This window comes from Lithobates pipiens, unplaced genomic scaffold, assembly GCF_037356315.1.
Source record: "Lithobates pipiens isolate NorthernLeopardFrog02 unplaced genomic scaffold, aLitPip1_a1.2 Scaffold_13, whole genome shotgun sequence".
NCBI lineage: Eukaryota > Metazoa > Chordata > Amphibia > Anura > Ranidae > Lithobates > Lithobates pipiens.
Genome location: NW_027507718.1, coordinates 78,357,748 through 78,382,577, shown reverse-complemented (window position 1 = coordinate 78,382,577; position 24,830 = coordinate 78,357,748). Strand labels below are relative to the sequence as shown.

The following is a 24,830-nucleotide window of genomic DNA, read 5'->3' as shown; positions in this document are numbered from 1 at the left end:
TGCCCTGGGAGTTGAGTAACTCCACAATGAAATCCATAGACAGGAGGGTCCAGGGCCTCTCTCCATTGAGTATGGGTTGTAGGAGGCCCACTGGAAGGTGTCGTAGAGTCTTACTCTGAGAACACATGAAAAAGGCAGCTATGAAGGTGGTTACATCAGCACGTAGGCTAGACCACCAGAATTTTTGGGAAACGGCCCAAAAGAGTTGATTCTTCCCAGGGTGGCCAGCAGCCTTAGGACAATGGTAAATTTGGAGCATGGCAGTACGGATACTCTCTGGGACAAAGCAGTAGTCACAAGGTTTCTCAGGAGGAGCATGGACCTGAGCAGCAAGAATCTTTCCACCCAAAGGAGAAGAGAGACTGGTGCGAACTATAGCCAGAATACGATCAGGAGGAATCACAGAAACCAGAACCGACTCCATCTTGGAAGTGGAGGAAAATTGCTGTGACAAAGTGTCAGCCTTTACATTGTTAATACCGGGTAAGAATGAGACAATCTAGTTGAAACTAGACAAGAAAAGAGCCCATCGTGCTCTTCTGGGAGAGAGGCGTTTAGCCTCAGGCAAGAATGTTAGATTCTTATGGTCAGTAAAAATGAGAACCAGCACAGTGGTACCTTTGAGGAGATGTCTCCATTCTTTCAGGGATAAAATGATCGCTAACAGCTCTCTGTCACCAATCTCGTAATTGCACTCCGCAGGTGACGATTTCTTGAAAAAGTAGCCACAAGGATGCATCGCCCTCTCAGAGGTAGGACGTTGTCAACCTCTGCCAACTTTAGTCTCAGAAGCATAAACCTCAAGGATAAAAGGTAACGTAGGATCAGGATGTGCCAACACAGGAGCAGAAATAAAAGGCAGCCTTAAGACTATCAAAGGACTTAATGGACTCCGGAGACCAACTTTGTGAGTTACCGTCCTTTCTGGTCATATCAGTCAGGGGCTTCACCAGAAATGAGAAGTTACAAATAAACTTCTGATAATAGTTGACAAAGCTAAGAAAACGCTGCAGAGGATGTAAACCCACGGGTCAGGGCTACTATAGGACTGCTAAAAGTTTCTCTGGGTCCATTGAAAAATCAGCAGTGGAAATTACATTACCTAGGAATTTAACCTGTTCACGATGGAATTCGTACTTCTCCAATTTACAATAGAGATTGTTCTCTCTTAATTTCTGAAGCACAAGATAGACATCTGTGTAGTGGCTCTCCAGGGACTTGGAAAATATGAGGATATCATTGAGATAAACCACCACACATAACTGCATCAAATCTCGGTGGACATCGGTAATAAATTCCTGTAAAACTGCCAGGCTTTACAAAGACCAAAAGGCATTACGAGGTACTCATAATGGCTTGTTCTGGTATTAAATGCAGTTTTCCACTCTTGGCCCTCCTTAATCCTCATGAGATTTTATGCCCCTCTCAAATCAAGCTTCATGAAAAACATTGCTCCCTTGAGGCGGTCAAATAACTCAACGGAATCGGATAGGCATTCTTAATCGTGAAACGATTGAGTCCCTTATTGCTATACCTTAAGGGTTCCACATGTACTGTCACTTTAAGGCTGGCTCCACCCAGGAGTGATGACAAGGGTCAAGGGGCATAGTATCCATCTTAGAGCACATGTAATGAAGCATACTATGATATACCTGTCCTGAGATCCATGTTGGAATGTACAGCGAGTACTGAAATAAACATTAATTGTTCCAGACCAGAGTCCTGTGTCTCTCACAACTCAGAGAATATAACAGTGGTGACAAGGACTGGATTTACAAAGTGTCTATCAGTCTGAGACAGAGAGACAAAGGCAGTGTGGACTGCCACCTTGATAAAAGCAGGAACATTTCATTGATCGGGACATTATGTGAATTTGATGAAGACCAGACATCCTGGAGTTCCTGGGTTGAGACACTGGAACAGTATTTCAGTGCAAATGCCATCCCAGACAACAGGTAAGTAGCAATATTTCTGACAGTGGTCATTGCTAAGACATATGATACTCTTAGGGATCCCTTTTCCCTGTAAAATCAGCAAGTAAGACATTGGCAGAGCTCCTGACACTGTTAGAGGATCACTTCCAGCCTAAATCACTAGAGATTGCAGAAAGATTATGGTTCTATCAGCGGCAGCAGCAGCCAGCTGAAGAAATTAAAGTGTATGTGCTCGCCCTTCGCAGACTAGCCGCTACCTGTTCTTTTGGGGGAGTACTTACCTACTGCACTGAGAGATAAGTTTGTCATGGGACTGAACAGCGAGTCTAGCCACTTACAAAGGCAATTGAGATAGCTTCAGTGATGTAAATGGCTTTGAAAATACAGAGGAATTGAACCCCCAGGGCAGAAGGGAAGAGGTGAAACAGGATGTTTTCAAAACAGCAGTCAAGCCAACTGCCGCAAACTGGAAATACAGACCCCCACCAAGCCGGGAGTCAGCTTGCTACAATTGTGGGAATACAGACCATGACCACAAAATCTGCTGTATTCGGGATCAGACCTGCCATAATTGCAGTAAGACAGGCCATCTTAAACGAGTGTGCCTTAGTAAGAAGGTGCGAGATAAACAACCTCTGAACCCCAAGACAAAGACATATATGGTGGGAAGGTATACATCATCATCTGAGTCAGAGGATGAGGAAGTGCTTCACAGATTAGACATACATCATATGCATTCAGCACCCTCTGCAATGACTGTAGAGGTAACCGTTAAGAGAAAGAAACTCAAGATGGATGTAGACACAGGAGCAGCAGTTTCAGTTATCGATCATAAACAATCGAGATGACTTCAGATCCGAACAACTGTCCACCCAACACCAATCAATGTGGACTTACTCAAGGCAGAGACTCCACCCACTGGGTTAAGTACAGGTATTGTACAAGGGTCAGACAAATAGACCCTTTTATATCCTAGAAAATGGGGGACCCCCTCTCTTTGGGAGAGACTGGATTGCTCACTTTTTCATATCGTCATAAATCCCTGTAATACCCTTACAATTCCATTCGGAGATAATGAGGGATGAGCGGTGTCCCTGAAGCAGCGGTTCCCAAAGATCTTTGATGACCAGTTGGGGAAAATAAAGCATGACTGTGTGAGACTCAAGCTGAAACCAAATGCTCAGCAAAAGCTCTTCAAAGCTCGGACAGTACCTTTTGCACTCCGAGCAGAAGTGGAACTCAAACTAAGTCGGCTGGAGGAACAAGGTGTCATCTCAAAGGTAGAGCACAGCGAGTGGGCATCACCAGTTGTTCCAATAAAGAAAGCGAATGGGGACTTATGCATTTGTGGCGATTTCCGCATGGCACTGAACTCCCAACTGGAGATAGACCAGTATCCCCTACCCAAAGTAGATTACATTTTTGCCACTCTTGCAGGGGGTAAAAAGTTCACCAAGCTTGATCTCAGACAAGCATATTTACAGTTTGAGGTCCACACTTCTTCACACAAGTTTCTAACCATCAACACCCACAAGGGACTGTATGAATACAATCGGATGGTGTTTGGTGTAGCCTCCGTCCCAGCCATTTGGCAAAGAAAAATGGACGAGATTTTGGCAGACATTCCTTTCACGCAGTGCCTGCTAGATGACATGCTCACATGGCGGACAGAGCGGGAACACAAGCGGAACATGAAGCATGTGTTGGCGAGACTCCAAGAGCAGGGTCTCAAACTAAACTTAGCGAAATGCCAATTCATGGGGCCTAAATTGGAGTTTTGTGGCCAGCTTGCCAAAGTTTTTATTTATTTTTTTATTTACTTTATATCTTTATTTGCTTTTACATAGTTACAAAACAATCATATTTCACATACATTTCACGTTAAAAAAGGTAAAGTTACAGAGAAGGACCCCTAAGCTCCCTCAACCCAGGCAACTGTGATAATTAATATTATTCTTCCCCTTTATTGCCAGTACTCTTCTAATCTCTCATACCACACTTCCATACATCCTCTGCTACCATCACTCAACACTTTCTTCATCCCTCAGCAGAATTCTTTATTCCTCCACTTTACTATTTCTCGTAACAACATCTTCCAAATCTTATCAAATTTCTTAAAATTTCCTTGTTTGATATATGACGTCCTTTCCTTAAGAATCGTCACTCCCATACTCTATTCCCATTCCCTACTAACTGGGGGGAAGTGGACTGCCAACTCTGGGCAATAAGTTTCCTGACCTGGAAAAGGCATCTCAAAATTGCCACCTGAGTATCTTTAGGTCTACCCTCTCCCTCTATCCATCCCAGGACACAAAGAGTGGGATCCATGCCGATACATGTTTTAAACACATGTGAGATAGTGTCTACCACCCCCCTTCAATATCGAAATAGTCTGAAAAATCTCCAAAACATATGTACACGATCCCCTCCTGTTCTACCACATCTTGGAAAGCATCGTCTGATCTCCGACCAAACCTAAACAATTTTTGTGGGGTATAATAAAATCTATATAGCAAAAAAAGATAAGACATCTTCTGCGATGAGGAACGTGATACCCATGGGGCAAGTTCAAGAATCCTTTCCCATTGTGATTGCGATATATTTCCCACGTCTTCTTCCCATTTCTTCCTGCAGGGCCTTGTTTGCAGCCCTTCCCTGCTCCCCTTGTGTATACTTAACCACTTGCCGACCGCCGCACGACGATGTACGTCCTATTTTTGAAGAGGGATATCTCGGTAATGGCAGCAGCTGCTTCCACAACCGAGATATCCATCTCTTCAGGCGGCGGTCGGCTGTACGATAACGGTGGTCTCCATGGCGGATTCGCCGCGAGATCACCTCTATCGGCGGCGGGAGAGGTGCCACCCCCCCTCCCGCCGCCCTCCCGCACCTTCCGCCGCTTACCGGAGCCGTCGGTAGCGGCGGAGGCGATTGGGTCCTTTCATCTGCTGGGCATAGAGACAAGTGAGGCTAAGATGGCCCCCACTCGTCTCTATACCATAGGAGGGCGGAAGCGACATCAAAACGTCACTTCCGCCCATACCTCTTAAAGGTATGTTTTTTTTAAATGTCAGATTTTCTTTTTTTTTGTTGCATTTTAGCCCAAATATGAGATCTGAGGACTTTTTGACCCCAGATCTCATATTTAAGAGGACCTGTCATGCTTTTTTCTATTACAAGGGATGTTTACATTCCTTGTAATAGGAATAAAAGTGATCCATTTTTTTTTTTTTTAAACAGTGTAAAAATAAATAAAATCAATTAAAATAAATAAGAAATTTTTTTTTTTTTTAAAAACACCCCGTCACGACGAGCTTGCGCACAGAAGCGAGCGCATACGTGAGTAGCGTCCGCATATGAAAACGGTGGTCAAACCACACATGTGAGGTATCACCGCGATTGGTAGAGCGAGAGAAATAATTCTAGTCCTAGATCTCCTCTGTAACGCAAAAAATGCAACCTGTAGAATTTTTTAAATGTCGCTTATGGAGATTTTTGAGGCTAAAAGTTTGACGCCATTCCACGAGCGGGCGCAATTTTGAAGCGTGACATGTTGGGTATCAATTTACTCGGCGTACCATTATCTTTCACAATATAAAAAAAAATTGGGCTAATTTTACTGTTGTCTTATTTTTTTATTCAAAAAAGTGAATTTTTTCCAAAAAAGTGCGCTTGTAAGACCGCTGCGCTAATACGGTGTGAAAAAAAGTATTTCAATGACCGCCATTTTATTCTCTAGGGTGTTAGAAAAAAAACAATATAAAATGTTTGGGGGTTCTAAGTAATTTTCTAGCAAAAAAAACTGTTTTAAACATGTAAACACCAAGTCTGAAAAAGAGGCCTGGTCCTTAAGTGGTTAAATATATTTTAGATATTAGGCCCTTTTGTGTCTTAGCCTTAATAATGTTCTGTAGTACCGGCATGGAACTCCATTCTATTACCCTCCCTTTGAACTGTTCTATGAGAGCATGTCTCACCTGTAAATATCTAAAAAAAGATTTCTTAGGGAGTGCAAATTGGTCTCTTAAATCCTGAAAAGATCTCAACTTTCCATTGTGGTAGAGCTGGAAAATAAACTTTAAACCACGTCTTTCCCATTCTCTAACTAGACCCAATTTATGTACCTCACCCAACTTGCTATTCTCCCACAGAGGGGAATATTCAGAAAATCCTCTATAGCCCAAGATTTTTTTTGCCACTTCCCAAACTCTTACCATCAAGTCTAGAGTAGGTAACTCCCTCAAGAAGGACCCTGCGTCCAAGGCTTCAATCAGAGACTTATGGATCACAATACCAGGAAGAGTCTTCCTCACACTCCCTTTACTCTCAGTTTCACAACCTCCCATATGTTGCAGTTGAGCTGCCAAAAAATAACTACAAAAATGTGTGAGGGCTACCCTTCCCTCATTATTTGGGAGTTGCAATGTACTGAGGCTAATACGCAAAGAGCCCCCTTTCCAGATTAGTTCCCTCAGTGTAGTATCTATCTTGTGGAACCACTTTTTATAAACCATATGGGAGAATTATGAATAATGTACAACAATTGTGGCAAAAAAATCATTTTTATTAGGTTACAATGACCTGCCGCTGATAATGTTTAAAGTTTTTTCTAAATTTTAATTTTGGCTTTAAATTTATTTAACAATGGGACTAGATTATTTATAATACATTTTTGGGGTCTAGAAATGTTTATACCAAGATACTTTATTTGATTCGCTATTTGTAACTGTTCTACTTCTTGGGGAAGGGAGAGGTCTAATGTATCTATGGGCAACAAAGTGGACTTCTCCCAATTTATCCTCAGTCCTGAGATATGACCAAAAGAGTTAATTTTACACATGGTCTCCCTTCGTGAGTTATGAGTATCACTAAGCAATAGGAGGAGATCATCCGCAAATAATATTACTTTCTCTTCTTCCTCTCCTCTTTTGAATCCTTTTATCCCGGAAGGGGATCTAATAGTTAAATCCAAAGGCTCGATAGTGAGGGCGAAAAGGAGAGGGGACAATGGGCACCCCTGTCTTGTCCCCCTCAGCAATCAAAACTTGGCAGAATATTCATTATTTACTTTTAACCTCGCCCAGGAGACCCATACAAAAGCTTGATCCAGTTAATAAATTTCGGCCCTATCTGGAATTCTGCCAGAGTTCTCCAAAGAAACTTTCACTCGAGGGTTTCAAAGGCCTTGGCGGCGTCCAAGTAGAGAACTGCTCTGTGACCGACCTCATCTGTAGGAACTTGAAGATTTAAGAATAATCGTCTAATGTTAATACTAGTAGACCTACCGGGTATAAATCCCGATTGGTCAGGATGTACCAATTTCTGTATAACTCTAATCTCGCCGCCAGGACCTTTGATAAAACCTTGATGTCCGAATTAAGTAAAGAAATAGTTATGTATGAGGCAGGGCTAAGCAGATCTTTATTTTCCTTAGTGATCACTATTATAGTGGTTCCTTCATGGACAGAGGGAGCTCTCCCTTTTCCGCCGAAAAGTTAAATACCTTCAATAGTTCAGGGAGAAGAACCTCACCATAATGTTGGTAAATTTCAATGGGAAGGCTATTCAGCCCCGGGGACTTCTGTCCCGCCATTTCTTGAACCGTACACCGTAACTCCTACAGAGTGACCGGGCTATCAAGATCAGCCCTGTCCTCCTCGGAGAGGCAAGGGGCCGACAGATTTTGAAAGAATGTATCCATTTCTTCCTTATAATCCTCCTGGTTACCTTGCCAAAGTTGCTTTAGTCAAAGCTCCAGCCCCAACCAACATCCAGCAGCTGCAATCATACCTTGGCTTGCTGTACTATTACCACAAATTCCTGCCAGATCTGGCACACACCTTGTTTTCGTTGAATAAGCTTTTGGAAAAACACTCCAAATGGGACTGGTTGGCTGCATGCCTGTTGGTGTCACACATTCTCGTGCACTATGACCTCCAGAAGCCTCTCACCTTGGCTTGTGATGCCTCACCTTATGGTCTGGGGGCTGTACTATCTCACATTTTACCAGATTGATCAGAAAAACCAGTGGCATTTGCCTCCAGGTCTTTGACAAAAGCAGAAAGCAATTACTCACACATTGACAGGCTCTTGCGCTGATATGTGCAATTAAGAAATTTCAACTTAACATGTATGGGAGGGAATTCACCATACTGGGGGACCATAAAACCACTCATTCAGATCTTTAGCACTGATAAAGGCATCTCTCAGATGACTGCAGATGACTGCAGCCTGCCTCCAACTCTATGCCCTATTCTTGGGAACATACAGCTACAAAATCCAGTAACGTGGTCATGATGCCAATGCTAATGCGGACGCAATATCCTGACTGGCAGGGATGTCGATGGACTCTTCCCCACAGAGTTGTCGTTACACCAGCCTGTCCTTCTTGTCTTCTGGAGAGAAAGCAGCCCATACAGCCAAGGATACCATTCTGAAAACAATACTCTCCTGGGTACGGTCCGGTTGGCCTGCAACCGTAACACAGGATTATGAACCTTATTTCCGTAGGCGTATGGAATTAACTGTGGCTAGCAACTGTGTTTCATGGGGAGACCGAATGATCATTTCACAGACCCTCCGGAGACACATTCTGGACTTGCTACATACTGGTCATGTCGGGGGCACACATATGAAATAGCTCAGACCCAAAAGAACCAACGAACCAAAAGAGATTGGAAGTGTCAGCTGACAACATAGGGAGGACTCCACTGCCGCCAAAATTCTTTTACAAGCACTTGAAACTTTTAAAATGTAAGTGTGTTACCTTTTAATAAACTTTTCGTTATCATATGGAATTACGCTATATGGTCTTCTCTATCCTTTTCCATTATACCGGTTGAAATTTGACCCCTGTGTGGAGACGGACCTTTTCTGAAAGGTTTGGGGACGCAGTTCAAGATATCGCATCCTATGTTGTCAGCTGACACTTCCAAGCTCTATTGACTCACAGAAAGTAGGTTCTTTTGGGTCTGAGCTATTCGGTAAGCTCACATCTTTACAGGTGGTGGTACTGTCACATTAGTGATTGCGTGTCAACATACATCTTTTGGGGTCCCGAGGAACGCCCAAATCAAACCACGTGGGATTTTTGCATGTTGGACTTTTTCACTTAAAGACTTTTCTTCATGTTTTATATTTATTTATGTTGTAATAATTTGGTTTTCAGTGCAAGTTCACTACCAGCCTATTTTCAGGTTTATATATGTGAGATGTTAATACCTGCACGGTTCCATTTTTGTATCTTTCAAATTTGATACAAATTTTTTTATTTTCGTGCACTGATCATAATTTTTGTGCCTTTGAATTTGATATTATAACATTTTTGTATCTTTATTTGATATCACTCTAGTACAGGTCACTAGTTTATTATATCAACATTTTTTTTTGCACTTTTGCAAGTTAGGTGGTCCTGGCACATTCTAACTAGACTATCACATTTAGCGCTACACTTTATATACCAATTTACTTTTAGAAACAAATTTTTCTGTTTGTTGTTTTAGCTGCTCGACTTCACTTATTTGAAATCTTTTAGGCAGCGCAGTGTTCTTTTGAGTGTATATGAAACAAAAGGCCCGAGGCTATGTGTTGTGGCCAAACCTAGACTCAGATATCATAACATATGTAAATGTTTGTGCAGGATGTGCTCAAACTGAAAGAGACCCCCCTCCTCGAGGGTGCGTCCAGCCCTGGACTTGGCCCACGGTTCCCAGGTTTCGCCTACACTTGGACTTTGCAGGCCCATTCAGAGGACACACCTTCTTGATCATAGTGGATGCCCATTCAAAGTGGCCTGAGGTCATTCCTGTTACTCAGCCAACGACTAAGGCAATGGTTTCCACACTGTTTCATCTTGCTGCTACATTTGTATACCCCAGAGAAATCGGCACGGACAACGGGGCACAATTCACCAGTCAGGAGTTTTAGCGTTTCCTGACTGCCCACAACATCAAGCACAAGTTGACCGTACCTTACCACCCGGCTACAAATGGTCAAGCAGAACGATTTGTACAGACTTTCAAACACTATTTCAAAGCTACCTTGGCTGCAAGTAAACAACAGTCCATGTCACCCCAGCAGCTGGACTCCTTCCTTTCTGCTTAAAGAAACACACCACATGCAACCACTGGGAAAACTCCAGTGGAACGCATTCTGGGTCGGTAGCCATGGACTGTTTTGGACATGCTCTGCCCTCAAACAGTCTAGGAACATGTACTGCAGTCCCAAGATGAGATAGTCAAACACGATTAGCTCCCCCAATTTACAGCCCAACAAAAGGTATGGGCCAGATCTTATGTGGCTTCCAACACCCGTTGGCTTCCTGCTGTAATGCAGAGACTTTGGAACTCAAGATGTATAGGGTCTGCCTGGAAGATGGTGCCATTTGCAGATGGCATGCGGACCAACTGCATCCTCATTCTCAACTGCCCGAATCCCTGACGCCGGCTGAACCACCAGTGTCGTGATGATCTGCTCCCAGCGGATCAGGATGCACTGGGACTGATGATTGGGGGACTCTGAACTTTTGAGCTCGGCTCCAACAGAGCCCTTCAGCCATGGTCCGTAGGTCTGTTCACCCTCTGTGCTGGTGGACCCCTTCATGGCCCCGCCAGTGCCCATTCCAGCCAGCCATGTTTCCTCCGGTCTCGAGTCGCTGACACTGTCGCCCTCCTGACCGGTTTCAGCTGCAAGACCAGTTACGAGACTTTCAACGGGTACATAGAAAGTAATCAGATGCAATTTCATCCCTGCAGCTGTCCCTGGAAGCTTGGTATCACATCTGGATGTGGGAGAAGTTCTGGGAATCTCCTGTGTTTGGAGGACTGTTATTGGACAGTTATTAGTTCATGTTTTGTGCCTTTTCTCGTTTTGTTGTAAAAAAAAAATTCAGGGATGGATGGAAGGTGTTATAACTGAAGGGTGCCACATGTACTGTCACTTTAAGGCTGGCTCCACCCAGGAGTGATGACAATGGTCAAGGAGCATAGTAGCCATCTTAGAACACGTGTAAGGAAGCATACTGAGACATAACTTTCCTGAGATGCATGTTGGAGTGTACAGTGAGTACTGAAATAAACATCAGTTGTTCCAGACCAGAGTCTTGTGTCTCTCACAACTAGATGAAACGCGTTGGTATGAGCCTGCTGATGCCATTGCGTTAATCTTCAGTCTTTTTACAAGCGCTTTTTATCTGCTCAAATGTGAGTGTTCCTTAAATTTTTATAAATATTCCTTGTTATGCTGATTCACACTGTGGAACTTTTTGTTTCATTTATGGTTGCATCCTGTGAGCATATTAAAAGGATTCGAACTACTTACCTCTGAGTTGCCCTTCCTTGCTATTAGTTCTCTGAGGGACAGTGTGAACATCATCCTCCTGTGCTAACCTCCTCAGATGTGGATGTCCTGCCTATTGGTGTGTTGTCACCACAGGTTTTGACAACTCATTGGGTTTACGCCTTGTTGAGTCCACTAGCTCTTATAAGCCTATCTTATGTTGATGGTGGCTTCTCCAATTATCTTCTCCTCACATCTGTCCTCCCATTGATGTCCAAAAGTTGATATTCACTTACCTGGACTAACATAATTTTTCATCTGTGGGTTATATTCACTCATTTACATCACAGTGCGGACTTTATTCAATATACAGTATTTGTTTATGCTTTTTGTATACATATCATTTAGAGTGTTTAACACTTACATTTTTCTCGTAACACATACGGTCCTATTCATTACGACTGTCTTTACTTAGCACTGCACATATACTATTTTCCAATTAATTTAACACTACCCTCCCCTCAGATTGACAATGCTGCTGTCTGCTGTGCCTCCTGTGCTCATTGAGCTGTGTCTCACTTATGCAGGTGTGTTACTGGAAAGATCACCAGTGGGGAAAGAAAAAAATAAAATAAAAACAGATGCAGCCACCACATCTAATCATCAGTAAGCTACAACATAATGCATTTTTGGTTTTGGGTTTTATACCGCTTTAAGGAATTATGTGCCCAGGGACATATACTGCCCTAAATGTTAATACTGCTTGGTGTACCATCCAGTCCTATTAGGTGTAGTAGTGTTCAGCCTTTTTTAGAGTTCAACTAGCTGCCAGCAGTGGGGCTGGATAGCATGCCTGTGTCTTCCACCCGCACTTAAATGCCAGGATGCATCAAGGCTAAACACCCAGTGTAATACAGCCTAACCCTAGGTTTTCTGTGACTTTAAATACGGTAGTTTGTTTGGACCAAGTTGGTTCATTTGCTTCACTAACTAACGCTGGGGTCGCTGTATATACTGTATATAACACCATATATAACACATACAGTATACAGCGCTGTGTTTTATGGCTGACGGACACCCTTTCCGCTCCCAAAACAAAATCAAATTGGGCTAAATGCTCCTCAGCCATTCACAGGAAACATTGTAATTTATCAATGAATAAAAAGTTTCCTCTGATTGGCTTGGGTGGAGGTTGTGACATCTTGTGAATGACTGAGCAGTGCTCAGCTTGACTCAGTTTTGTTCCAGGAGTGGGACAGGATGTTCTCATCCCGCTGTCTGAACACAGCACAGCATATGATATGTACATAGCTTAAGCTACATACAGTTTTTGCAGTGCTCACACCAGACAAATTTGTTTGTGAAGCAAAATGTTTCATCCAGTTTGGTCCAAACAAAGTCAGAAGAAACCTGGACTTAGGTTTTAAATGCCACTGTGTGGAGAATTACATGTATAGTGGTACCACCGCAGGGGCTGAAAGTTATGGCCCACCTGTCACCCTGCCCAGCCCGGAATTTACTTTCCAATCACCTTGGAGACAATGAACAGTCCAGATGTTTGTTTTGTTATTTTATTGAGGGATTTGAACTTAGATAGGGATAGGAGTATATGGGATGCCCAGTGGAACAAACAATTGGTTGATTGTATTTTCCTTCAGTTGGGACCCTATATACACTTTACAGCTCCAGTCTCCTCCAGCAGAATACTTGCTCTAAGACTGATTCTATCTCTCTCTCTCCGGCACAACACTTCACTTCCAGGTACAACTACAACTAACACATGGTTAGGCCCAACACTGCCTCAGTCAAGCCCTAGAAATTGCCATTTGATGTAGAAAAAGAATAGGAAGTCTTTGTGTGCTAGCTGACCTATGGTGGACTACTGCTCCCAGTAATCCCTCTTCAGGCCCTGCCAGCCCTCCTGGCTGCAGCTGCCCAACTGCACTGCCCATGACATTGCAATCTTTACTGGCTCCACACCCAGCTATGACTGTTTCCTCTCAGTTCCCTCCCGATAACACATTTCACTCACCAGCCCTCTTGGCTACACACACCAGTGGTTCCCTCCTAAAGACTTGCCTGGAAGTACTAGCTCCAGCTGCCTCTCTCTGACTCCTATCTGTGCCTCATGTTCAGATCCTTCATGCATTCCTGAAGGGATTAGTCCTGCACCAGATTAGTCCCAAGCCCAAGGTCACCCCCCAGAGTGGGGAGCGCCCTCAAAAGCCCCGACAGCCTAGCACTCCATCCTCAGTTCTTCCACCGACAACAACGCCCCAGCTAGGCTGACCCTGGGTATTTTAAGGAGGCCTGCCCCCTGCCAATCCTAGTTGGGGATTGGTCAGGGCTCCCTGAGACACCCCAAACAGCTCCACCTCTCTTCTCCACCTCTCTTCTAGAATCCTCTAGAAGGAAAAGGGAGGTGACCGTGAAGTGATGCTATCTGTGATTCACCAGCCTACTCTGAGCCACGCCCAGCCCACACAGATCAAAACAAACAGGCCTAACTTACAGCTAGACTTGCCTAAATGTACCTGCACTCACCAAAAATCTCACCTCTAGCACCTACCTAAGTAGAGGATGCTACACATGAAACTGATTTAAAAATAGATTAGGGTGCAATAATAGTTTTATTTCAAAAAATTAAAGCTGACTTCCAGGTCAACTAAATATAGACAGCTAAATATACAATCAAAATAAATATTTTGGAGTTTTTGTGACTGCTAAGGATTTGTTTTTCTGCCCATCTATTACTGTGATTTATACCTTGTCAGCATTGTCAGCTTGAGGACCCGACTTCATGCCTCCCTGCCCTCTGCCTATTATTGGACTAAGGAGCAACAAGGGATTGGTGAGGTCATCTGTCTGCATCTGTCTGGATCGAGAAAGGACTCAGGTAAGTATTTAGGGAGTTGCGGGTAGCAAACAACTACTGACAGGTTTTTACCTTAATGTAAGTAATGCATTAGGATAGAAGAAGCAATTGTACTGTTAGGATCACTTTATGTCAAATTGATGTACTTACAATAATTATTGCTTATAGTATATGTAAAGCCATTTTTTACATTTTGGATGAAGTTGGGAGCCTCTAAGGTTTTTTTTGTCTATCTCTGGAACAGAAATGGGGAAAATGCTAAACTTTGAGTTGTCACCACAGCAACTATAGAGGGGAAATATAAAATTGGTTTAAGATGCTTTAAATCGTTTTTAGATTTGGCAAGAGTTCAGCTTCAACATTTAAAAATGAATCCATACTAAAAATAAATAAGTACATACAGCATTGGTGAACTAATTCCTGCCTTTTAGAAATGTGTTTATTTAGATAGTACGCACGAACATCTGCACATCAGTATGTGATACTCAATGGTGCAAAGATGACTTGCTGTCATAATAAATAAGACACTAGCAAAGAAAGGGTATGTGTAAAGTATTGCAATTCCTCATCTCTTGGAGACAGACTTTGAGAGAGTTATAAAGTCCTGAATGCTAGGTCAGACTAAGCAAACTAGTGCATAATTTGCTGTTTCACTTTCCAGTTTGTTTCATTTCAAATTCACTCAGCTAAAAAGGTTTGATTATCAAAAAATAAATACACAAAAAGAAAAGTGTGATTCAAGTGGCAGACAGTTTCAAACTAAAAGTGCTGCCAATACCATATTTAAGTAATTTTTCAGTGCCGATGCAGAATAAATGTGTTTAGGTGGGTACATTTTATTGTCAAAACATTACGGCAAGAACTTTAGCTAAAATAATTTTCTTTAGACCATATTTTTACACCCACTATTTATTTCCTACCTTCAAGTTATAGTGACAAGTATCCTCTATGTCATCAGGTCAGTACCATAAAAATAAAATTTTAATAATGGTACTCTAGTTACTCCCATCTAATATGTAACTGCCAGTTTTTCTTTTTTGATCATTTCCCTGACCGCAGCTAGCTGGAGCAGCACCACACTGCTTATGTCATGTCCTATGCACTCCCTTCCTGTAAGCAAGATCCTGTGTTAGACTCACAATACTCTACCCTGTAATGTAACCAAACACTTTTGTCCTCTCAATCTGTCCTGAAATTAAGCTAATATGGATATAGACTTCAGGTATTTAAACTAGCAGAATTTAAAATAAATATACAAATTCAAAAGCTAGATTAAGGCATGGTTCACACCAGTGTGATGCGATTCCAGGTACAATTATGTAGTGTGACGTGCGAATTGATGCAATTATTGTACGTAATTTCGATACAATTTTATGCCTCTGCATTTTTGGTTTTGGCAAAAAACATATCTACTATGGCATAAATGCTCTTCCTTTTTACTTCTTGGGTTGGTGATGTTGTGTGGTGGTTAGCAATCATGTTCTCCTTGCCATTGGTAATTGCAGCAGTCGTTATGGTAGGTACAGCAGTGCTGATTGAAAATGAAGAGGAGGAGCAGAAAAAAATAAGAGAAAGCATGGGTAATAAATCTATATTTCAATGAACAACCAGGATACATTGTCCCTGAGCTCACATGTCTGGGGATGACTACCTGAATAAAAAAAAGTTCTAGTCTGCTAATATAGTGCAAATAAGCAACAACACATATACTGTACCATATCTAAGCATTTTAAACCAAAAAATTATTAAACCTACATTTTGCTGTCTATACTGAGGCTGTGAAAGTATCTCAGTCCTCAAAGTATATGCATGCAATCTCCAGCTAGGCTCTGTCTTGCTTGATGTGGTCCTTATAGTTGGGCCCCTGGTGTTATAACTCTATGGCTGCTTATGAACAAGGCGAATGCCCTCTTTGTTTTTGATAACCTCCTACCTCTTGCCTATATCTTTCCTGAAATCTAATATGTACATGTGGCTGGGAGGAGCAAGGCTATGTCTGGGAGGTGAGTTGGCCGAGTAAGGATAGTAGGTGAGGTTGAAAAAAGACACAAGCCCATCAAGTCCAACCTATATGTGTGATTATACATTGTATATCCCTGTATGTTGCTGTCGTTCAGGTGCTTATCTAATAGTTTTTTGAAACTATCAATCCCCCCCCCCCGCGCTGAGACAACCGCCTGTGGAAGGGAATTCCACATCCTTGCCGCTCTTGCCGCTCTTACAGTAAAGAACCTTCTACGTAGTTTAAGGTTAAACCTCTTTTCTTCTAATTTTAATGAGATGCCACGAGTCTTGTTAAACTCCCTTTTGCAAAAAAGTTTTATCCCTATTGTGGGGTCACCAGTATGGTATTTGAATATTGAAATCATACCCCTCTCTTCTCCAGAGAGAATAAGTTCAGTGCTCGCAACCTTTCCTCATAACTAATATCCTCCAGACCATTTATTAGCTTTGTTGCTCTTCTTTGTACTCGCTCCCTTTCCAGTACATCCTTCCTGAGGACTGGTGCCCAGAACTGGACAGCATACTCCATGTGCAGGCGGACCAGAGTCTTGTAGAGCAGGAGAATTATTGTTTTACCTCTGGAGTTGATCCCCTTTTTAATGCATGTCAATATTCTGTTTGTTTTGTTAGCTTTGCTTTGTTAGCAGCAGCTTGGCATTGTATGCCATTGCTGATTGTTGATGCTGATCATCTACCAGGACCCCCAGGTCATTTTCCATCCCAGATGAGCCTGAGAGGAGAGTTAAGGGTTAGAATAGCTGGTCAGCTTCCTGACACAATCCTCCTCTGGAGCAAATAGGCTTGGGAGCCCAAATGGATAAATAGCTTGTGTAGGCTTCACCAGCCAGGGTGCCAGATCCATCAGACTCCCAGCTCCATGACCAAAGGCCTCCTGGAAGACAAGGGGCCTCTGGTGAGAGCAGAGACTCAACATGTGTGTTGTCCAGTTGTTCTGGGGTTCCTATGGTGTATCCTTTCTTACAAGGTTGGATCGTCCCTGGCTGATTTGTATCTGCTCCTATGGTGGCTCCCAGCTAATTTTTGGCAGACAGGTCACATGCTTTCTCCTCAGCAACATCCACCCACTGATAACAAGTCTGGTATGCGCGCTAAAGAATTGTAAGCAGTTAAATCTATGGGCAACTTCTCAGCCTCTTCTACTGTGGGGGACTGCTCTGCCCTTCCCAAAAAGGATGACTGAAAGGCCATCAAACAGTCCATTATGTCCCCCAGCAATGGATTCCTTTGCTTAACCACTGCAACAAAAAGGGTGCCAGGCTGTGTTCTGTAACCCCAGAGAAACCTCTTGAGCCATTCCCTCTGTTGGATACAGAATTCCCTGCATAGGGTCCTCCCACGCAGAGCCATCTTTCAATCTCACTTTTAGGTCTCATGGCTTGTCCTTCTCATGTACTAGAACAGATAGAATGGACTTACATTCCCCACAATGGACCCATGGGAAAACCTCAAACATTACTCAGTCACAGTATGGACATACAGGCAACATGTCACATAAGACAACATACATACAGACAGCTGCCAAACGGTGTTTGCCCATTTTGATATGAAAATTGAAAACTACAGTATACAATTTATATGTCACTTCATCAACATATTAAGAAAATGTTTAAATAAAATCATTCTGTTTTAATTACCTTGTTCTAGACCTACTGATGACATTCCTCTATCCAAAGCAGGCAGATTATGACCAATGTGAGGGACTGGCATAGTGCTGTACATATCCTTCTGTATTAAGGTTACTAGATTTTCAAAATGAGATCTGGGGCACCCCACTGATCATGGCCATTTTTGGACCACTCTTACAAACCCATGCCCCTATTTGTAGCCACACACACATAATCATGCCCCCATTTTTTAACATGCCCTCAACTAGCGATTCTGCTGGTGAGTGCCAACTCCTATCACCGTCCGCCTCCTGCTTGTTAGACCTGTAGCACAGAGCTGAGGGAAATGTTCTGAAACACCCCATCAGTTCTGTGCTACAGGTCCAACAGATCCAACGGGCAGCAGGCGGACAGGGACCAGATTTAAAATGTCAAATGGTATGCCCGGGTTTTTGGATATGTATATTTAGTAAGAATTTCTTAGTGACTGCATGTAGTCAAATTTAAACATGTTTAGTAATGTTTCAGTGAATTTATATTCAAGCTAAATTGTCATTCTTATTGTAAAGCTTTTACTAGTGCCTTTTTAATACATAAATAATCAGGATAAAAGCTGAAGATCTGCATCAGTTGTGGCAACTGATCCAGCCTCGATACTAGGGTCTTGTTTTGCATGTGTAACTGTTTGCTGCTGCCTCTAGAGGTCTTCATTGTAATTAAAAAATACTGTAAGATTCTATAAAGGACCTGTTTACCAGAATGACCTGGAATAGATGCAATAAGAAAGCCAACGCTTCCCACCTGCCGCTTGTCAGCTCGCCATAATGCTGTTACTAACAAGGAGTCACAAATTACTTATTAATTCATTACTCGATTCTTAAAAACCTTAAACACATATCTTTTGCTTTGGGTTTGTGAAATTTTAACAAGTTCCTTTAAAATTTTAACATAATCAATGCTGCATTTTTCCCTCATGCTATGCCACTATGCCATTCTGACATTCAAAAAGCAAGTTTCATTTACTTATAATATTATATCTTAATGAAACCCGAACAAATACTGAGCTAAGATATCATTAGGCATAATTGCAAAGCTACAGCTGGAAAGAGAGACAGTTCATATAATGTGTCTCTTTTCATTGTAAACTTTTACAGACTGAAAACAAGCAAGACTAGATACAGACACCTGCTTCATTTTAATATTAACATCACTTGATTTAATACTTATGAAAACTATATTGGATTTTTTATGGTTTGGGATTATTTTGACACTTTCACAATGTCATGGGATCCATGTAAACTTTCCAAAGTAAAGGCAATTTAACTATATTCTAATATGTGATTTACTGACATCTGAAACTTACTTGTGTGGTAATGGAAAACATCAGACTTACCTTTTTCTAGCTTGTGGGTTTGGATTGGTAGTGACCAATTTTTGCCATTTGCACCTGTGACTTTGTGGGCTATTCACTAATCACACCCAGATCTGAGTTATGGTGTCATCAAAGTTCTCTGCAACTAGCGTTGGGCAAGTGTTTAAGTGTTAAGTGTTTAAAGCCTACACAATGGTTGTTTAAAGTAAACCCGTGGACAGGACAAGCATGCTAAATCTGTAACTTAGTTGAAAGCAAAGCATCTCCACAGGCCTAAATGCCAATCCTAATGTGTTTGAGAGTGGCCTGAAAGCCTAAACACCAATGTCCAAATTGTATGCTAATATACACCTGCTTCTTAGTCACTGGCACTGGTCCACCCTCTCCTACTCACCATGCCTGACTATTGCCCTATCACTGGCGACCAATGGTAAAGCATGGGAGGATAGAGAGGGTAGACCAGAATGTTGATTAAGGTATGGTTATTATTATAGTAACTAGCATCACAATAGAAATGTCTCCTCTCACTGCGTGTGCTAGTTAAGTGAGTCTACACCAGAGGATAGAGCCATATGGCTGATTTGCTACACTAAATTACAGATTTGTACAGAATATGTCCTCCCTGCCAATCCCCTGATTTTAAAATATTTTAATAATCCATAGGAAATTGTGATTGTTTTAAAGCAGGAAGGAATCAACATATTTACTAAACCAATGCTGCCATTCACGCCGGGTAGCTTGGGTAATACTTTATCTTCAGCTAAGTAGCTAAGCTTGCATAACCCTTGCCATTATTTTTTAAACTTCCTGAGAAGCCTGGATATACCATTATTTCTCAATGGTTTACCTGCTAAACACAGGATGAGCTGTGCCTAATTTCAAAGTCCTCCCTCTTACCCTATCTGTTTCTTGTCCAGCACCGATCACTTACACAAAGCCAGCACACCCATTATAGCAGACAACCACTAAGTGTTATTTCCAGGCACAAAATATTTTTTGAACTCCACCCTGAAGCCCCTAACATTATTGCCAACCAGGATGGATTCCTTTGTGACAGGAATTCCACTTCAAGCACCTCTTGGTCATGTAAGTCTGACTAACTTACAGTTAATATCATCCACCAGTAATCTCATGACACACCTTGTATTTTAAATAAGCATGAGATTATTATAAAGATACTTAACTACATGGCTAGCAAGAGAAAGAAAGACTTACAAAAGACCTTACAAATATATTTTAATTGAAAATTTACTTTTCATTCACAAAAGAACAAAATGTTCAGTAAAAAAATGCAAAAACTTGGCATGTTATATTGCTTTTGGCACTACTCAAAGTAGAGGTGAAAGCATATCCCTGTGTCCCAGAGCATTGGATGCAGGCTTCTCTTAATACCAATCCAGAGTGTAAAAAGGAAAGAATCGCTGCTACTCCCGACCAGCTAAGGTGAATAAACGATATGGAGCAACCTCAGCCTACATGTCTCTAGGGAGAGCATGTTAGGATGTTTTTTTTTTTTTTTTTTAGTTTCTCATGTTAGGATTTTTAAGCAAGTAAAAAGCACTTAAACAAGGTAATCAGTTATTTTTTTGTAAATTATGCTATGCCGACAGAATCGCATACCAAATATAAAGCAGGTATTATGCCGATTTAGCTGCAAAAGTGGAAACACACTTTAAGATATTATCATTTGCCATAAGTGATCAGACAATGGTAGTACACTTTTTTTTAAATTATTATTATTTATATTATGCCACAAACCGCACTTATTCATAAATTATACATTAGTTCTCATTGATTTAGTTTTTTTCAGAATGAGCTTTTAACAACAAGAAAATGTGTATATACAACTCCCATTCACTGTAAGCTGTCCTTGACACTAAACCATCACTGTACACTTTACCAGCCCCTTCTGCCTGTAACATTTAAAATAATGCCTTAACTGTTAACCCACCACCAACATTTAATAAAACCTCTAGTTTATTCCATTATACTTAAACCTTAACACTAAACCTAACCCTAAAGATTAAAGCCTACCTTCTACTTCAGTAGCAAGATCCCCTTATTCAAGTTGCCTCTCCAGACCCTCCCTAAAACCCTGCAATAAAAGTGCCTGTGGGGGGGGGGGGGGGTAGTTAAAAACGGTATATACTTACCTTTTCCTGACTTCCTCCTGCAGTGCCTAGGCCAGATTTTTTTCAGTATCTTGCAAGAAGATTTTACATTGTGGTGCAGTTTCTGCTCACAAAATTTGGGCTACACAGCATTCCCATCTTGTCGGCAGGAGGATGTTGTATCCTCCTCTACTATGGACCTGGAGAAAGGTATTTTTATGCACCATTTTTGGGAAAGGAGGGGGCACCTTTCATAAGCGGTTTTGACACAAAGGTGGGAGGTCTGCTTTAAAGTAGAGTTGTAGGAGTAGGATGGGTGACACATTTGCACATTATGGAAAACTTACTTTCTCCTCCAGCAATAATAGCTCTCTGTTCTCTCTCACTTCTTCATCCACCACTGCTGCCATCTTTTCTGTTGCTTCTTTTGGATAACCACCATTTCCTATGACCAGTAGTTTACCAATGATAATGTAACTACAGCACATATGTAGGTTGCTGTATTGTGTGCTGGAGTCACAAAATACTGCAACCTGGCTCCATTCTTAGCACCTTACAAATAATGGGAGTGTACACTCAGATGATGGTAGCATACACTACATTACTCATGCACTGCAGACATTGTACAAAAAAGTCGAGTTTTGGCATAAGAGACCCACAACGTCTCTTCTACCCAAAAACCCTACTCGCTGTCAAATTCCTTTATGCCATTTTCAAGCCACTTTAACCTTTATCCCAACCTAAGCCATGTGAGCCCTTAACAACGGCTGCTACTAAATGGCATAATACTACTGGGGTAAAATAATCAGGAGGCTGTCTACATCTTTTCATGTGCGTTGGGTATCCTGCACCCTAAACCCTCCTCCTTGCATTTTTTCTGAGACCTGCATTAAATCGTAAAAGGACCTCTAGCCTGGAGTCTGAGTTTTCTGTTGAGCTACAGGGACTGGAAGCATGGCTAGCAGCCTCTGTACAGGTAAGGGGGACAAAGTAAAATTCCAGCAGCTCATTTGGGGGTCATCCCTGCAATAAAAACGAGCAGTTAGGCCTTTCAGTGTGCAGCTTCACTGCAAGGGAGGACCTTCCGTTTTCCCAGAGTTGGACTTTAACCCTAACATATGACCCTAACCCCCTAACACCAACCTAACTCTAACTCTCCTGAACTAAGTTTAAACACTAAACAAACCCCTCTTTCTGTGTATTTATCCTATCCTGCACTCTTACCAAAATCCTCAATTCTGAAGCCAAAGCTTTGTGCAGTAAGAGAGACTGAAGCTGAACTTTCAGCTGCCAAATGTTGTGTCTTGAGTCAAATTGCCATTTTGGAATATAATAAAATTGTTTCCTTTTCATGTTCTTTTGAAAATATATTTATCATCTAAAGTGAAGGTGACTGAACAAATCTGAGCAACACAATTGTAGCAAAAAGAATCACCTGTGCCATTGTGGTGTGGCATTAGACATCTAATATGCTACAGTTAATAGCATACAGCTTTCACAGCTATAACAGGGCAAAGAAAAATGACTGCAAGTGACATCAATATAAGTCTCTTTATGTGACCTTTTAATGTCCCCAGGATCCCTCCAGAAGGCACGTATTCCAGGCTGCCTTGGTGACAGCTCTCAACAGTAGCTACACAAATGGTATTTGTACAAGAAGGAGACAGAATAGCTTAACCAAGATAAAGCCAATAAATTATTGTAGTGGCTTCAGATGTACATTACTCCAAAGGGAATCACAGTACATTTGAAATACTCACTATACTTCAGTTCAGAAAGGATATTAGCAAACACTGAAGGAACACTAGCCCTACAAAACGACCAAAAGAAAACATATAGCTATTGTAAAATGTGTGTATACAGGAATTTTATTGCAAAAACATGTTCCATATTTAACTTCCAATAGATAAAAAAAAAAAAAAGTTTAAATCCACACATTTGATTATCTGTAACCACACACACAGGCTAGCCTTCAGCATCATGCAATAAATGTGTAGGGATATGCTGGAAGTGCCTGCTATCATTTGCACTGCAGCCTTATTGGAATGTCTCTTCAAAAACTGAAAACTGTTTTACATTTTTCTTCTGTAATAATTAAATGTTCCTTTCGCTGTGCATGCACAACTGATATGTCAGCATTACACATACATACATGGTAAGTGTTTTATGAATGATCCTTGTTCTTTTATTAAGCATAAACACTTAATTCTACAGTCAGTTGATCTTCTATACAGTACGTCACTGTACTACCCTTCGTACAGAAACACATATTATATATGCCATCCCTCATCTGTAACATTTAAGGTATCTGAAATCTTCCATTTGAAATCTGGGATGAAATAGGGAATGATTAAAGAGGAAGTAAACCCTGATGGGTTTACTTCCTCTTTCATTCCCTGCAAAGGCAAAGCATAATGGACTACTATGCATCGCATAGTAGCCCATTATGTGTCACTTACCTGACACAGGAACCAGCGAAGTCACTGCTGTCCACTGTAGTCCGGTGCATCCATCTTCTCGGTGGGGTCTCGCAGCTCCACCGCTGTCATTCTGCGAAGCCGCGACGCCGTCACTCCCGCGCATGAGCACGGGAGCCGACACGCGCGGCATCTTCGCCGTAGACAGCGGTGCCTGTCTTCAGGCAAATATCTCCCAAACCATATAAGTTTAGGAGATATTTCTTGGACCTACAGGTAAGCCTTAATCTAGGCTTACCTGTAGGTCAAAGTGTGTTGTAAGGGTTTACAACCACTTTAAGGCCCTTGGTAGTTGTTTTCTCAGTTGGAAGATTCCTTCCCATTTTCTATTCTGCTGACAACTCAAAATTTAGCATTTTCTCTCATTTTGAATCCCAGATTATAATAGAAAAGATGAATCTCCCAAGCAGGCAAACAAACAGCAAACAAAAAAAAAAATCATCAGGGATTCTAACCCTTGACCACTATATCCAAAACAAAAAAAAATCCTTTAGATACACTTTACTAATGTCCTGATAAACCCATGATCTGCCCAGGGCTAAATGTGATCATGACCTTAGATTGTAAGCTTCTTAAGGGCAAGGACTGATGTGAATATAAAGGGCTGCGTAAATTGATGGATGTGATCCATTCACTCTATTGTAAGAATTGACACACAGTCCACAAATAAATGTTGCCTAACATTCTCTTAGCTAATCACATGTAAAACTGCACTTTTGGTTTAAGTTCACCTGCGTTGCATTTTTAATCAAAAATCCAAATTAACTTGAAAAGTTGAAAGTAAAGTTGTCAAATTTGTCAAATAAAGCGTTCAACTGGAACATTTGCAACAGCCATTTAATCTAAGAGATGTTTTCCAATTATTTGCACACTTAATAGTGTGCATGTTGTATGACAGCTAATGTATACAAAATATACACTTAATATGTATATATACAGTATGTAAACCTATTTGAAAGAGCATAAATAATCTAAGGCTTTATTCACTGGTATTTCAGTTGTTTACAGCATATCTTAATCAAGGTTTGCCTTGAGCTTCATTTTTTTTTTGTTTGATAAACCTTACAGCAAGCACCGAGGACTTTAATAAAGTAGAATTTAGTCTGCCCCCCCACTTACTGGGTGATACATTGTGCACATTTCTGATACTCACCCA

At 41.5% G+C, this 24,830-nt stretch overlaps 1 protein-coding gene across 3 annotated transcripts in view; it reads right to left on the bottom strand.

The window, feature by feature from the left end:
- BNC2 (basonuclin zinc finger protein 2) overlaps positions 1-24,830 on the bottom strand; it is a 793,258-nt gene that overhangs the window by 660,932 nt on the left and 107,496 nt on the right. The window lies entirely within an intron of this gene.